Raw genomic sequence first — 15,272 nt, forward strand, 5'->3', positions numbered from 1 at the left:
GGAATTCCGAATATTGATAGTGAAAATGATCCAAAATCTTGAAATCAAAATAGAATCACAGATAAATAGTCTAGAGACAAGGATTGAGACGATGCAAGAAAGGTTTAACAAGGACCTAGAAGAAATAAAAAAGAGTCAAAATATAATGAGTAACGCAATAAATGAGATCAGAAACACTCTGGAGGCAACAAATAGTAGAATAACGGAGGCAGAAGATAGGATTAGTGAAATAGAAGATAGAATGGTAGAAATAAATGAATCAGAGAGGAAACAAGAAAAACGAATTAAAAGAAACGAGGACAATCTCAGAGACCTCCAGGACAATATGAAACGCTCCAAGATTCGAATTATAGGAGTCCCAGAAGAAGAAGACAGAAAGAAAGATCATGAGAAAATCCTTGAGGAGATAATAGTTGAAAACTTCCCTAAAATGGGGAAGGCAATAATCACCCAAGTCCAAGAAACACAGAGAGTTCCAAATAGGATAAACCCAAGGTGAAACACCCCAAGACACATATTAATCAAATTAACAAAGATCAAACACAAACAACAAATATTAAAAGCAGCAAGGGAAAAACAACAAATAACACACAAGGGGATTCCCATAAGGATAACAGCTGATCTTTCAATAGAAACTCTTCAGGCCAGGAGGGAATGGCAAGACATACTTAAAGTGATGAAAGACAATAACCTACATCCCAGATTACTGTACCCAGCAAGGATCTCATTCAAATACGAAGGAGAAATCAAAAGCTTTACAGACAAGCAAAAGCTGAGAGAATTCAGCACCACCAAACCAGCTCTCCAACAAATTCTAAAGGATAATCTCTAGACAGGAAACACGAAAAGGGTGTATAAACCCGAACCCAAAACAATAAAGTAAATGATAATGGGATCATACTTATCAATAATTACCTTAAACGTAAATGGGTTGAACGCCCCAACCAAAAGGCAAAGACTGGCTGAATGGATACAAAACCAAGACCCCTCTATATGCTGCTTACAAGAGACCCACCTCAAAACAAGGGACACATACAGACTGAAAGTGAAGGGCTGGAAAAAGATATACCACGCAAATAGAGACCAAAAGAAAGCAGGAGTGGCAATACTCATATCCGATAAAATAGACTTTAAAATAAAGGCTGTGAAAAGAGACAAAGAAGGCCACTACATAATGATCAAAGGATCAATTCAAGAAGAAGATATAACAATTATAAATATATATGCACCCAACATAGGAGCACCGCAATATGTAAGACAAATGCAAACAAGTATGAAAGGGGAAATCAACAATAACACAATAATAGTGGGAGACTTTAATACCCCACTCACACCTATGGACAGATCAACTAAACAGAAAATTAACAAAGAAATGCAAACTTTAAATGATACATTAGATCAATTAGACCTAATTGATATCTATAGGACATTTCACCCCAAAACAATGAATTTCACCTTTTTTTCAAGTGCTCATGGAACCTTCTCCAGGATAGATCACATCCTGGGCCATAAATCTAAACTTGATAAATTCAAAAAAATCAAAATCATTCCAAGCATCTTTTCTGACCATAATGCAATAAGATTAGATCTCAATTACAGGAGAAAAACTACTAAAAATTCCAACATATGGAGGTTGAACAACACACTTCTGAATAACCAACAAATCACAGAAGAAATCAAAAAAGAAATCAAAATATGCATAGAAACTAATGAAAATGAAAACACAACAACCCAAAACCTGTGGGACACTATAAAAGCAGTGCTAAGAGGAAAGTTCATAGCAATACAGGCATACCTCAAGAAACAAGAAATAAGTCAAATAAATAACCTAACTCTACAACTAAAGCAACTAGAAAAGGAAGAATTGGAGAACCCCAGAGTTAGTAGAAGGAAAGAAATCTTAAAAATTAGGGCAGAAATAAATGCAAAAGAAACAAAGGAGACCATAGCAAAAATCAACAAAGCCAAAAGCTGGTTCTTTGAAAGGATAAATAAAATTGACAAACCACTAGCCAGACTCATCAAGAAGCAAAGAGAGAAAAATCAAATCAATAAAATTAGAAATGAAAATGGAGAGATCACAACAGACAACACAGAAATACAAAGGATCATAAGAGACTACTATCAGCAGTTGTATGCCAATAAAATGGACAACGTGGAAGAAATGGACAAATGCTTAGAAAAGTACAATTTTCCAAAACTAAACCAGGAAGAAATAGAAAATCTTAACAGACCCATCACAAGCACGGAAATTGAAACTGTAATCAGAAATCTTCCAGCAAACAAAAGCCCAGGTCCAGACGGCTTCACAGCTGAATTCTACCAAAAATTTCGAGAAGAGCTAACACCTATCCTACTCAAACTCTTCCAGAAAATTGCAGAGGAAGGTAAACTTCCAAACTCATTCTATGAGGCCACCATCACCCTAATACCAAAACCTGACAAAGATGTCACAAAAAAAGAAAACTACAGGCCAATATCACTGATGAACATAGGTGCAAAAATCCTCAACAAAATTCTAGCAATCAGAATCCAACAACACATTAAAAAGACCATACACCATGACCAAGTGGGCTTTATCCCAGGGATGCAAGGATTCTTCAATATCCGCAAATCAATCAATGTAATTCACCACATTAACAAATTGAAAAATAAAAACCATATGATTATCTCAATAGATGCAGAGAAGGCCTTTGACAAAATTCAACATCCATTTATGATAAAAACTCTCCAGAAAGCAGGAATAGAAGGAACATACCTCAACATAATAAAAGCTATATATGACAAACCCACAGCAAACATTATCCTCAATGGTGAAAAATTGAAAGCATTTCCCCTAAAGTCAGGAACAAGACAAGGGTGTCCACTTTCACCGCTACTATTCAACATAGTTCTGGAAGTTTTGGCCACAGCAATCAGAGCAGAAAAAGAAATAAAAGGAATCCAAATTGGAAAAGAAGAAGTCAAACTCTCACTGTTTGCAGATGACATAATCCTCTACATGGAAAACCCTAAAGACTCCACCAGAAAATTACTAGAGCTCATTAATGAATATAGTAAAGTTGCAGGATATAAAATCAACACACAGAAATCCCTTGCATTCCTATACACCAATAATGAGAAAGTAGAAAAAGAAATTAAGGAAACAATTCCATTCACCATTGCAACGAAAAGAATAAAATACTTAGGAATATATCTACCCAAAGAAACTAAAGACTTATATATAGAAAACTATAAAACACTGATGAAAGAAATCAAAGAGGACACTAATAGATGGAGAAATATACCATGTTCATGGATCAGAAGAATCAATATAGTGAAAATGAGTATACTACCCAAAGCAATTTACAAATTCAATGCAATCCCTATCAAGCTACCAGCCATATTTTTCACAGAACTAGAACAAATAATTTCAAGATTTGTATGGAAATACAAAAAACCTCGAATTGCCAAAGCAATCTTGAGAAAGAAGAATGGAACTGGAGGAATCAACTTGCCTGACTTCAGGCTCTACTACAAAGCCAGAGTCATCAAGACAGTATGGTACTGGCACAAAGACAGACATATAGATCAATGGAACAAAATAGAAAGCCCAGAGATAAATCCACACACATACGGAAACCTTATCTTTGACAAAGGAGGCAAGAATATACAATGGAGTAAAGACAATCTCTTTAACAAGTGGTGCTGGGAAAACTGGTCAACCACTTGTAAAAGAATGAAACTAGATCACTTTCTAACACCGCACACAAAAATAAACTCAAAATGGATTAAAGATCTAAATGTAAGACCAGAAACTATAAAACTCCTAGAGGAGAACACAGGCAAAACACTCTCAGACATAAATCACAGCAGGATCCTCTATGATCCACCTCCCAGAATTCTTGAAATAAAAGCAAAAATAAACAAATGGGATCTAATTAAAATTAAAAGCTTCTGCACAACAAAGGAAAATATAAGCAAGGTGAAAAGTCAGCCTTCTGAATGGGAGAAAATAATAGCAAATGAAGCAACTGACAAACAACTAATCTCAAAAATATACAAGCAACTTATGCAGCTCAATTCCAGAAAAATAAACGACCCAATCAAAAAATGGGCCAAAGAACTAAATAGACATTTCTCCAAAGAAGACATACGGATGGCTAACAAACACATGAAAAGATGCTCAACATCACTCATTATCAGAGAAATGCAAATCAAAACCACAATGAGGTACCACTTCACACCAGTCAGAATGGCTGCAATCCAAAAATCTGCAAGCAATAAATGCTGGAGAGGGTGTGGAGAAAAGGGAACCCTCCTACACTGTTGGTGGGAATGCAAACTAGTACAGCCACTATGGAGAACAGTGTGGAGATTCCTTTAAAAACTACAAATAGAACTGCCTTATGACCCAGCAATCCCACTGCTGGGCATACACACCGAGGAAACCAGAATTGAAAGAGACACATGTATCCCAATGTTCATCGCAGCACTGTTTATAATAGCCAGGACATGGAAACAACCTAGATGTCCATCAGGAGAGGAATCGATAAGAAAGCCGTGGTACATATACACAATGGAGTATTACTCAGCCGTTAAAAAGAATTCATTTGAATCAGTTCTGATGAGATGGATGAAACTGGAGCCGATTATACAGAGTGAAGTAAGCCAGAAAGAAAAACACCAATACAGTATACTAACACATATATATGGAATTTAGAAAGATGGCAATGACGACCCTGTACGCCAGACAGGAAAAAAGACGCAGCTGTATATAACGGACTTTTGGACTCAGAGGGAGAGGGAGAGGGTGGGATGATATGGGAGAATGGCATTCTATCATGTATACTATCATGTAAGAATTGAATCACTAGTCTATGTCTGACGCAGGATACAGCATGCTTTGGGCTGGTGCATGGGGATGACCCACAGAGATGTTATGGGGAGGGAGGTGGGAGGGGGGTTCATGTTTGGGAACACATGTAAGAATTAAAGATTTTAAAATTAAAAAAAAATGTATCATTATCTAAAGTTATTATTTTATAAATCAAGCCATAAAAGTAATAAAGATTAAAAAAAAAAAGAAATACATAATGTTTTATTGAAACTGGATGAGGTCATGATGATTCATTACATTATTCTTGTTTCTGTTTATTTGAAAATTCTATAAAATCAGGAAAAGATTTGAACACATTCTAGTTTATTTTTCTTCTCTTCTTCTATCTTCTCTTTGCACACAAATTGAAATAATCTCCCTGTAAAAGGTAGAGTTTGTACATTATTAGCTAAAGAGTTATCTTGGATTTTAGAATTTTGAGAAGTAAAAAAAAAAATTAAATCAAAATAACACATCGAGAGGTAGTAAATGGAATAGTGGGCTTCCCTGGTGGCTCAGCAGTAAAGAATCTGCCTGCCAATGCAGGAGACTCAGGTTTGATCCCTGGGTCAGGAAGCTCTCCCAGAGAAGGAAATGGCAACTCACTTCAGTATTCTTGCCTGAGAAATCCCAAGGACAATGTAGCCTTGCAGGATAAAGTTCATGGGGTCATGGAAGAGTTGGACACAACTTAATGACTAAACAACAAATGCAGTAGTGGCATGTTTTTTAAAAGCTTTTAAAATACCTTTTTTGAGGTGTAATTGATATACAAATAACAACATATTTAATGTATAGACTTGATGCATTTACTATATGCAAATATTTTGGTAGGTGTTGGGTATGTTTAGTATATCTTTGTGGTGATGGTATCACAGAGACATATTTTATGGAAGAAAAATTGTTAAGACTAGTGGCATTTAGAAACTTTGGTTTGATCTGATATAGATTCCTTCCACAGATTTTCTTCTCCATTATTCCTGTTCTGATTTAATAAATGAGTTGATATTTCAAGAGGTCAAAGTGTCTAATTTTGAACTTTTAAGTACTATCATATTAAGCTATTCATGACAGATGAAGCATTAAAAAAGGCTTAAGAATGAGAGTTCAAAGCTTTTCTTAGGTATGTTCTAATATTTAATATTAGATTATGTAGTGTCATGACTTAGAAGATCCAGGTTCTTAGAATAGGTCTTATAACACAAGTCATGTGACCTTGGACAGATTTGCATCTCATTTTTCTCCATAATAAATGTAATATGAATATTAATTTATAATAACATGTGAAAGCTTATGGCTTCCCAGGTGATGCAATGGTAAAGAATCCACCTGTTAATGTAAGAGACAAAAGAGATGCAAGTTTGATCCCTGAGTTGGGAAGATCCCCTAGAGAAGGAAATGGCAACCCACTCCAGTGTTCTTGCCTGGAAAATTCCATGGACAGAGGAGTCCATGGAGTTGCAAGGAGTTAGACATGTTGAAGCAACTGAAGGTGTGCACACACACAGAGACACACATGAAAGCTATCTGCCTATCATGTATCCCAAAGGCATAAAATTACTGGAAATTTTGTGTGGCATGTAATAATCTTATTCAATACACTAAAATTTTTCTTTAACTCCTATTTTACTTGAGTGTAGTAATTTTATCTCTGTCATTTTCCCCCCTCCTTTCAGGAGGTTGTGTCTAATTTGTGGGGGCTTGTATAAGGATAATACTTTAGTTGATGGGAAGGAAGCTCATAACTTCTTCATTGGCCATATAATAAACTCTAATAACCACTGAGGTATTAATGTTTTCTCTGGTGTTCTATTGTTTGTTCATATAGGTCATGGCAGAATCATCCCTCAAACCTATTCATAATCCCCTTCAAGTCCAAGACTTTGCTCTTTCTCTGTTTCACTAAGACTAGGCTATGCCCCCATTTCCTAAAGCTTCCTATCCCAACCTATCCCTTTGGGATAATTCTAATGTTCTTATACTTTGGTAGCATCTAGAATTCTGGGTCTGATTTCTTGCCTATATTCTGCTGTTTCTATTGCCTATACCTGGAGTTACTATTTTAGGGATTATTTAAAGCATGGACTCTAAAGTCAGATTAAGGGTGAATCCTACACATCTACTGACTACCTTCTCGACCTTGTTATTTAACCAGCATGCACTTTGCTTTCTTCATTTGATATGTAAGAAAGGTAATCATATTTTCCTCAGAAAATGTGAAATGTATGAATAACCAGAAATTTGTCTGGACAACAGTAAGACCTTTACAAGTATTATCCACTATTATTCCCCTAATATTACCAGAATACCTTTGTAAGTCAGAAGAAAAAAAAAAAGTCTGCTTTTCCCTTATCTGTGTTTTCACATCTTTTCTTTAAAGTGTCAGAACAAAAGGTGTCAGATCTCTATCAGAAAAGTAATGAGAAGAAGGCTAAGTGGGGAATGGGAAGGAGTAGAAAAAGAAAACACAGTTAAATTTCATTGCTGAGGTGTCAATTAAGTTGCTGAGGTGGTAGTTTACACAGTTCATTTCTTTCATTCTAATTGCTGTGTGGACTAATCAGGGGTATGACTTGGGCATGGCTATTCTTTAAACTGTTGGAAATAATTCTGTTGCTCAGGCAGACTAGAAATTACTGACCTGGATTCCTAGGAGGCCCAGATGGTTTAAATATTTATTGGGTATTTAGCAGAAATACGTAAAAGGGATTTGTCTTTTCTATGTCTGTAGCATTTCAAATTTCAAGACAAGTGCATGAAAATTTCCAAGTACAGGAAGTCAAACATCTAACATCTATGTTTTACGCATACTAAGTACCATGATTAATGGTGAAAAAGGAATGGAAAGTGGAATCTCCAAAATATTTCAATAGTAACTATAAAAACTCTAACTAATAAAAATATATAGAATACAATTGGTATTGGCATGGTAACAATATATATCATTTTACTTTATATATCATGTGTATCATTTTTCCTTTTTATTAGTTTTATGCTCATCTGAAAACTATATTAACTTACAAATAATCACCATTTACATCTTACAATTTCAATATTCAGTTGATGATGTACATTGGTATGTGATTCACACAGACGGTAGAAAGATTTTTTTAAACTTGTCTTTGGTCTAGTCTTGAAAAATAGTATTGAAAAAATATTTTTCAATAAAAATGAGCCTGAAAATGTTTCACTGGGCTGAAATTCCAAGTATATTAGTAATGTTATATACCAGAGAAAAGTGAATCATACTTTCTAAGCTCTGTCTTGCTGAAACAAGCTTAAAGGATAAGTGATAATAACTGTGCAATATTATGTGATGAAATGAAAATAGTGAAATGTTATTCAAAAATATCATAGAATGTAGAGTCATGTTTCTTGAAATTCAGTTTCAAAATTAAGGTGAAAGTTACTTGGATTAAAAATTACAATGTAATATCTTTAACATATCCTATAACATAAACTATAGATGTAATTGTACATAAATTTTGTGGAAAAAATGGTTAAAAGCAAATGAGATAAAGAATGGATACGAATTAAAAAATTGTTAGATACAGATATCTGTCTCTCAGATCATTGTGATTTTATGATTGCTATTAAATAATATTAATTATATGAAAGTATATTGAATATGAGGCATATCTCTAAGTACTTAAAATTTATTTTATCCTTAATAGATACAGTGAAATATTATTATGATTAAATGATGCTCTTAACATTATTATTGAATGCTTGATTTTGAATCAACATTTCTAATACATATCCACTTATCTTTAGGATTTACTATGTTATGCTTTTATGTAGTTTTTAAAATACAAACTTTCTTTTATATGGATGTGTATACATAGAAAGATTGCATTTGTGCTAGTGAGCTGTACGTGGCTTACTGATGAGTTTTTTAAATGTACTGGAGGGTTTAGGAACTAAAGTGAACTAAATGTATTCAAAGTGGTTTTTCTTTCCCTTACTCTCTCTCAATATCTCTCTCCTTATACATAATTATGGATTCACATGCTTTTATTAATTATTACTATAAATATTCATTTTGATACTCAGTTTGCACAAAATGTGATCAATATAATCTCTTTCAAGAAGCATTCATTTTTTTGTTACATGATTCCACTAGTCTTTGGTTGGATGGCATCATCGGCTTGATGGACATGAGTTTGAGAAAGCTCTGGGAGTTGATGGATAGGGAAGCCTGGTGTGCTGTAGTCCATGAGGTCACAAAGAGTTGGACACGAATGAGTGACTGAACTAAACTAGTCTTTGAGTGCCTCTTTTATAATAACATTTATCAGTTTTACTTTCCTTTTTGCTTGCCATATAACTATATTCAGAAGTGTCTTCAAAGAGTCCTAGTTTTTTATAGTGGTAAAGGGTAGTTGCAAACCAGACCTGGGTGCTAGGTGTGTTAATTACTAATTACTATGTGCTAATTACTCTTGGAGTATCATAGCTTTTCTGTGGAGAGGTGTAGCATATAGTTTTAAATGAGTTTTATGTTTTAGAACACTTTTAGATTTATAGAAATATTGCAAAGACAGTATGGTTTTTAAAAATAAATTCTATTGTTTTCCTTTATAATTAACATCTAACTTTAATGTGATACATTTGTTATAGTTAATTAACCAATATTGAAACATTATTATGAAATCCACATCTTGTTCAGTTTTTATTAACTTTCATTTTGTTCCAGGGTCTCATCCAACATACCATACTGCCTTTAGTCATTGTGTCTCCTTAGGATTCTCTTGGCTGTAAGAGTTCCTCAGATATTTCATGTTTTCAATGACCTTAAAACTGTGAAGAGTACTGTTCAGGTATTATATAGAAAGTTTCTCTGTTAGAATTTCCTCAATTAGAGTTAGAAAATCTGATGTATTTCTTATGATTAGACTGAGGTTATGGGCTTTTAGAAGGAAGACCAGAGGTGAAGTGCCATTTTTAGTGCATCACATCAAGGGTATGTAGGATACTGACATTGTTGTTGTTAATCTTGATCTTCTGGTTGGGGCGATGGTTTGTCAAGTTTCTCCACTGTCCAGTTATTCTTTTCCCCCATTTCTATATCTTACACTTTGGAGAGAAGTCACGATATGAAAACAAGACTTGAAAAATGTGGAATTAATTTCTGCCTCCAGTAAGACAAACTTACTACACAAATTATTTGCATTTCATTCTGCATTGGAAATCTCATCCCTCATTTGCCTCTTTCTTTGTTTGGCAACCTATTATATTAGTAAATACTCATGAATGTTTACATTCTGCTCTGAGTCAGAATGCAGTACTTATTTATTTTGTTGCTCAAATTGTTTGGGGGATCTTTCAGTTGGTTCTAGTTGTTTAAATTCCACATCATTGTTTTGCTTTGTTTTGTTTTAGAACTTGTTCTGGCACCACAAGATATTTGTCCAGGCTCATTTGGTATATTTCCTGCCTTAGTCTTGGAATAACCATATATTCAAAGTTCTAGTTCTTTGCTTTGGAGGTTGGAATTAGAAACCAAATCGTGGGCAACAGATGATAAGATGGTTAATTTTATATGTTAACTTGACTGGCTTAAGGTATAATGTGATAGCTGGTAAAACATATTTCTGAGTGTGTCTGTAAGAGAGTCTCCAGATGAGATTAACATTGAATGGGTAATAAAGATAACTTGAATGAGTAAAGGTAAGTTCCATGGCAGGTAGATATCATCATATTCATTGAGGGCCTAAGTAGAACAATAAAGCAGAGGAAGGGTAAATTTGCTCTCTGCTTGAGCTGGAACATACACCTTCTGTTCTCAGACATTGGTTCTCCTGATTCTTGGACATTTGGAGTTGGTCTCACTTATAATTGACTCCCCTGGTCCTGAGGCCTTTGAGTTTAAACTCGAATTACACCACCAGCTTTCCTGGGTCTCTAGCTTGCAGATGGCAGATGATGATACTTTTCTATCTCTATAATTGTGTGAGCCAGTCCCTCATTATAAACACTTTCTATATGTGTGTGTGTGTGTGTATAATTAGTTCTGATTCTTTGAAGAACCTTAATATAGATTTAATTAGTAAACCTAGTTAGTAATACAGGTTTAGATTAGTAAACATGATATAGATTTACTCCTTTCTATACTCCTTGCCATACTCCTGGGGTATCTTTGCCTTTATCAATATCAGTGCAGGAAAAGTATATGTGTATATACTAACCCGTGTGTATATACATACCGATATTTATAGATACCTTATGCCACTATATGTGCTGTTCTATGCTTAGTCACTCAGTCATGTCTGACTCTTTGTGACCCCACTGGGATTTCCCAGGAGAAAATACCAGGGTGGGTTGTCATGCCTTCCTCCAGGGGATCTTCCCATCCCAGTGGTCGAACCCAGGTCTCCTGCATTTTAGGGGGATTCTTTACCCTCTGAGCTACCAGGGAAGCCCAAGAATACTGGAGTGGGTAGCCTATTCTTTCTCCAGGGATCTTCCTTACTCAGGAATCAAACCAGGGTCTCCTGCATTTCAAGCAGATTCTTTATTAGCTGAGCTACCGGGGAAGCCCATGTCACCATATATATCTATATTAATCTAAATATAAGTTCATACTGATGTCTCCCATTCTCATTTATTACCACGTATTCTTTGCTCCTTCTTCTTGCTTATCTCTAAGCTATCACTACAAAAGTGAGGAAATTGATTTTTCATCATCCACCTTCCATTTACTTTAATTCTAGGAGACATATATATTCAGAATTATTAACTCATATCTGATGGAATATACCTTTTTCAACTCAAGTTCAGTGAATATGTGTATTTTTCCCCCATTTAATTTTATAGTCTCCACTAACTTTCAGTTATTTACCTTAGAACATTTACCCCACCCTATCCAGTCAAGTTGCTTTATGTATTTGTAATAAAATTCAGTTGTTTTGTCACATTCTGCATTCCATCCTGGGAGTCCCTAATCATTACTTTTATTTTCCCTAAATCACTTTTTAAAAAATTTTAAAATATTAAAGTTCACACTTTGTCCTGTGTTGATAAATAGATTTTGGAAAATGAATATTGTCATTTATCAAAAAATATAATATTATACATAATAGATTTACATTCCTAAAACCTCCCCTGTGTTTCACATATTAAACCTTACCTCCCCTTTCCCCAAAACCCTGGCAAACACTGTATTTGATTGTCTCAGTAGCTTTGGCTTTTCCACGGTGTCATTTAGTTGAAATCAAAGTATATAGTCTGTTAAGCCTTTTACTAATAAATATGCATTAAAGATTCACACATTTTTTGTGGCTTGATTGTTCATGTTTTTATCACTGAGTAAATATTATATATTTTGAATCTATCACAGCAGAGTCTCCACTGATCTACTGAAGGGCATCTTGTTAACTTTTATTTTTGGTGATCGTGATACTTGTATGGAATTTTTTATATGAACCTAAATTTTCCAGTCAGTTGGTAAATACCAAGGAATGCAATTAATACTTCACATGTGAAGTGTATGTTTAGCTTTGTAGTTCACTTCAGTCACTCAGTCATGTCCAACTCTTTGTGACCCCATGGACTGCACATGCCAGGCTACCCTGTCCATCACCAACTCCTGGCGCTTTCTCAAACTCATGTCCATCAAGTTGGTGATACCATCCAACCGTCTCATCCTCTGTCATCGTCTTCTCCTCCTGCCTTCAATCTTGCCCACCGTAGGAGTCTTTTCCTATGAGTCAGTTCTTCGTGTGGCCAAAGAATTGGAGTTGCAGATTTAGCATGAGTTCTTCCAAAGAATATTCAAGGACTGATTTCCTTTAGGATTGACTGGTCGGATCTCCTTGCAGTCCAAGGGACTCTCAAGAGCCTTCTCCAACCCCACAGTTCAAAAGCATCAATTCTTCAGTGCTCAGCTTTCTTTATCGTCCAACTCTCATATCCATACATGGCTATAAGAAAAACCATAGCCTTGACTAGATGGAACTTTGTCAGCAAAGCAGTGTCTTCACTTTTTAATATGCTGTCTAGGTTTGTCATAGCTTTTCTTCCAAGGAGCAAGTGTCTTTTAATTTTGTGGCTGCAGTCACCATGTGCAGTAATTTTGGAGCAACCCCCCCAAAAAAATCTCTCACTGTTTCCATTGTTTCCCCATTTTTTAGCTTTGTAAGAAATGTCCAAATGCTCCCAAAGTGGTTGTACTATTTTGCATTCCCACAAGTAATGAATGTAACTGTTCTTTTACCTCTTCACCATAAATGAAATTATAAGGTTTTTTTTTTTTTAATTTTAGCTAATCTAATAGGTGTATAATGCTGTCTTGTTTTAATTTTCAATTCCCTAATGGTGTTTTATGGATAAAATCTTTTCATGTGCTTACTTGCCATCTGTATGTCTTCTTTGGTGAGATATCTCTTCAGATTCTAGTTCTCATATGAGTTGATCCTTTTTCTTATTCTTGAGTGTTGAGTTCTTTCACAGTTCTTTTTTTTTGGTTTGTTTTCTTTTTTATTTATTATTATTATTATTATTTTACTTTACAATATTGTATTGGTTTTGCTACACATCAATATGAATCCGCCACGGGTGTACACATGTTCCCAATCCCAAACCCCCCTCCTACCCACCTCCCCACACCATCCCTCTGGGTCATCCCAGTGTACCAGCCCCAAGCATCCTGCACCCTGCATCAAACCTAGACTGGCGATTTGTTTCTTATATGATATTATACATGTTTCAATGCCATTCTCCCAAATCATCCCACCCTCTTCCTCTCCCACAGAGTCCAAAAGACTATTCTATACATCTGTGTCTTCTTTGCTGTCTTTCATACAGGGTTGTGATTATCATCTTTCTAAATTCCTTATATATGTGTTAGTATAGTGTATTAGTTCTTTATAAGTGTGTTTCGATAGTCTTTTTTTCTGGCATGTAGCTTTCCATTTCATTCCCTTAAATGTTTTTCACAGAGGAAAGTTTTCATTTTAATAAATCCATCTATCTATTTTCCCCATGAATTATATTAGACGTTTTCTCTCAAAAGTCATACCTAATTCCAAAGTCACCTAGATTTTCTACCATGCTTTCTCCTAGAAGTTTTGTAGTTTTGCATTTTCTTTTAGGTCTTTTATCTACCTCTATTTGTGTGTGTATGTGTGTGTGTGTGTGTGTCTGTGTGTGAAAGTTGTAAATTCTGTGATTAGATTTATTTGTTACTGTTCCAAGTATTTTTTAAATAATTATCACATATGTATATTTAATGTTCTAGCACCATTTGTAGAACTTTCTTCACTGGATTATCTTTCTGTGAGTCTGTCTCTAGGCTGCCTATTTTGTTTTACTGGATATGTGTGTATTCTTTTGCTAATACTATGTTGCCTGGATTACTGTTAGAGGAAGTCATGGAGAGGACATGACCACTGGTGGACCAAAAGCTGAACCCAGGCAATCAGTGACTCCTTACCCTGTGTCATGTAGTTGGAACATACATTCTGCCCACCATTCCCATAGCTGAATCTGTATCAAAAAAGTAGACTTGAGAGAGTAAAGTGCTTCAAGACCATGTGGACTGAATATGTGACTGAACCCAGTTAAAGTCTCTATATAACTTTTAAGTCACCTATGACCCACCAATCCCACTGCTGGGCATACATACCGAGGAAACCAGAATAGAAAGAGACACGTGTACCCCAATGTTCATCGCAGCACTGTTTATAATAGCCAGGACATGGAAGCAACCTAGATGCCCATCAGCAGATGAATGGATAAGAAAGCTGTGGTACATATACACAATGGAATATTACTCAGCCGTTAAAAAGAACGCATTTGAATCAGTTCTAATGAGGTGGATGAAACTGGAGCCTATTATACAGAGTGAAGTAAGCCAGAAGGAAAAACACCAATACAGTATCCTAATGCATATATTTGGAATTGAGAAAGATGGTAACGATAATGCTATATGTGAGACAGGAAAAGAGACACAGATGTGTAGAAAAGTCTTTTGGACTCTGTGGGAGAAGGTGAGGGTGGGATGATTTGGGGGAATGGCATTGAAACATGTACATTATCATATGTGAAACGAATTGCCAGTCTAGGTTTGATGCCTGAGACAGGGTGCTTGGGGCTGGTGCACTGGGATGAGCCACAGGGATGGGATGGGGAGGGAGGTGGAAGGGAGGTTCAGGATGAGGAACACATGGACACCCGTGGTGGATTCATATCAATGTATGGCAAAACCACTATATTATAAAGTAATTAGCCTCCAATTAAAATAAATAAATATATATTTTAAAAAATCAGTTCAGTTCAGTTCAGTCGCTCAGTCGTGTCTGACTCTTTGCAACTCCATGAATCGCAGCACGCCAGGCCTCCCCGTCCAGCACCAACTCCCAGAGTTCACTCAGACTCACGTCCATCGAGTCAGTGATGCGATCCAGCCATCTCA

This window comes from Budorcas taxicolor, chromosome 8 (genome assembly GCF_023091745.1).
Source record: "Budorcas taxicolor isolate Tak-1 chromosome 8, Takin1.1, whole genome shotgun sequence".
NCBI lineage: Eukaryota > Metazoa > Chordata > Mammalia > Artiodactyla > Bovidae > Budorcas > Budorcas taxicolor.